The sequence below is a fragment of the Rhea americana genome, unplaced genomic scaffold (assembly GCF_003343005.1).
Source record: "Rhea americana isolate MKP2758 unplaced genomic scaffold, rheAme1 scaffold_112, whole genome shotgun sequence".
Classification (NCBI taxonomy): Eukaryota; Metazoa; Chordata; class Aves; order Rheiformes; family Rheidae; genus Rhea; species Rhea americana.
The window spans coordinates 2833315-2836235 of record NW_028185173.1 but is presented as its reverse complement, the minus strand read 5'-3'; positions in this window follow the sequence as shown (position 1 = coordinate 2836235).

The following is a 2921-nucleotide window of genomic DNA, read 5'->3' as shown; positions in this document are numbered from 1 at the left end:
TTTTTTTTTTTTTTTTTTTTTTGATAGTCTCTTCTGAGTTTTAAGGCTCTGCATTATTTCAGAAGCCCTAATAGATAATGTAATACTACCAGGAAATGGATGGGTGGGTAAATGTGACATGGATGTCTAAATAGCCAAATAAGAYGAGGGTTTTTTTGCTTAGTGTTGTATTCATATGTTTGAGGGTACCCTCTGCAAGCAATTTACATTGAAGGTGTTCTGTGTTTTTAAACTGCTAATGCTCGTAAGTGGAGTGTTTAGGTGAACATTATACAGCTTTAAAAACATGTATGGAGCTAGTAATCCATTATTTCAAGAGGCTGTTTTTATCTTATTTCAGGATTCTATGAAAGCTTGGCTACATGCGTAGTTTTTTAATTTGGCACTTTTGAATTTGAATCATGTTCAGTTCAAATACTTGAAACTTCAGTGCTCTGGCTTCTTCAGCTGATAAAGACTTGTTTGACAAGTAAAATATAAACAACATGCTGGAGCATGAAAAAGTGGTTTCCCAACATATAGCATGTTTTGGTATGTAAGGATTTTATTTTTTAGAAGTAGCCATGATTATACAGTGCTAATCAGGTTTAAAGTACTTGTATATCAGTAAGAAATTTACTCAAAGTTCTTAATTTATTTTTGGATGATGAGTATCATGTCTTCATGCTGTCAATTTAAGAGTAAATTAATTGCAGTAAGGGAGTTGCAAAGAGCAGCTTTGGCTGTTGTGGTTGTAACCAGTGCAGCATTTTTAGCTCCGTTGGTGACATTTTTTGGCAATAAAACTAAATCATAAGGAAGTAAAGATAGGGTTAAACTTAGCAGAGCACATCTTGTGTCTCCCCAAAATACCCTTTTTATTAAAGCGGTATTGCTCTGTCACTTTCAACATACGCTTTTTTTTTTTTTTTTATTGTGGCTTTTAAAGTATTTTGTGGTTAGGATGTGTTCATGCTTTATACACTCAAAACATTTGACACTATGGGGGTGGGGAGTGGGGAAGAAGATTTTAAGATGGGCCTGTGTTCTGCTTTAATTATGCTTTAAGCTGTTCTTGTTTACAGAGTGTGCAAACAGTGTTAACTGGGCAGGATAGTGCTTGACAGAAAAGGGATTTTTTTTTTTCTTACTGGTACAGAGCTTCAAGTGACTCTTTAGATACGTGGCTAGCAATTAAAAGGGCTAAAACAGAGCCTGGATTTTAAAGACTAACTTTAGTGGTGCTGTAAAAAAATCATCAGAATGTTAGATTCTCTTTTGACTTTTGTTGGAAATACCATAAAAAAAAAAGTAAAACCTATTTCTTCCTCTTACTCAGCCAGCAAAGTAATACATTTTTATTACCTACTGCCATGTATCATGAGGATGACAGCTACAAACCTGAATGTCAATCAGTGTAACTTTGATTATGTTTTAATTTTTTTTTTTTAACCAGCAGCTGTTTGTCCAGGAGGTAACCAAAAATGCACTTTAGTGTCTTCAATAACTGAAAGTAACAGCTGTTTTTTTGGTTCTCTTTCTTTTGTTGTTGTTGTTGTTGTTCTTTTTATGACATCTTGGTCCTTTTTGAATAAACTGAAGTAGCTTCCAGTGGAGCTTTTGTATGTTGGTTATATATGTACCTGCACTGGTGACATTGTAAGTCACTTACTCAAGTAATGTCTATATTTATAGAAATGTGGATGACTTCTTAAACCTCAATAAACAATTCAAAACAAGTCTGCAGAGAGAAGGTGTCTGACTTCTTGTAGTGCAGTGATGTGTTCTCATCAGCCTCTGCACGTATTGATGCTAATAACAATAAAACTATTTCTACTGAAAACAAAACTCTTAAATGTGACTGTTATAAATTGCAGGCATCTCATTAAAGACATGCAAATGGCATGTGGGTATGTTCACAGAAATGATTAACTGCAGTGACTTCTTTCTGAAGTGATGGTGTGCATTAGAAACTTCTGACTTAAATACTACCATCTTTGCACCATTTGAAAAATCTTTTGCGCGGCTGGATATATTTTGAGATATGTGTAACGCTTAAGAGACAAAATGTTGGGCATTTGTCGTGTACATGCAGGTGGTACTTAATTTAGCATCTGTAGGCTCACATTTCTTAAGCTGGCTGAAGGGTTCACATGTACGTCAGCCTTGGATGAACTTCTTCCGTTCTTATGGCAGGGAGTAGAACATAGCAAGAGATATTAAAGCTTCTAATTAGTTTTGCCTATGTTAAAGGACTAAAACAAATCTCACTTAGAAACTTACAAATCAAAATTGCTAGGTTTAAAGAAGAATTAAGCAAGATAGGCTTAAACCTCTCTCTCTAATTGTATAACTGATCATCAAGATGTAGACAGTTACTAACAGCCTTGTGAAAGGGATATTTGTAATATTTAGCCCTATGAATCTAGAGCATAGTCAATATAATGTCTAACGCTTTTCTTCCTGTCACATACACATTACTGCTAGGCTAAGGAAGCTAATGTGACAGGCTATTTTTTTTTCTTAACCTGGTAAGCAAACTATAGGATACTAAGTAAAATCTGCTTCATTTTGGGTATTTGTTAGATTTCTATTAAAAATCGTTGAAAAGGCATATTGCCTGGAAAGGTCAACCATATTCTGTGCTGCATATTAAATGTGCTAGTGTTTAACTGGTGGCAGTCTCCCAGAACTCTTGTATGCATAAAATTTAACTGATAGAAAGACATGACTGGTCTGTAGTCAAGCGCTCAACTTTGGAGGAAGAATTGGAAGAAGGCAGAGGACTGTGTATCTAAAATGGTATAGTTGTTACTGTRTGAATGTTTAATATTGACTTGGAAGTAGAAAATTTCAAATGTGAATTCTGCATACAAGCTATACCTTTCTCTGTACTAGATATTACAGTAACTATTTTGAGTAAAATAATCAGATATGGTTGT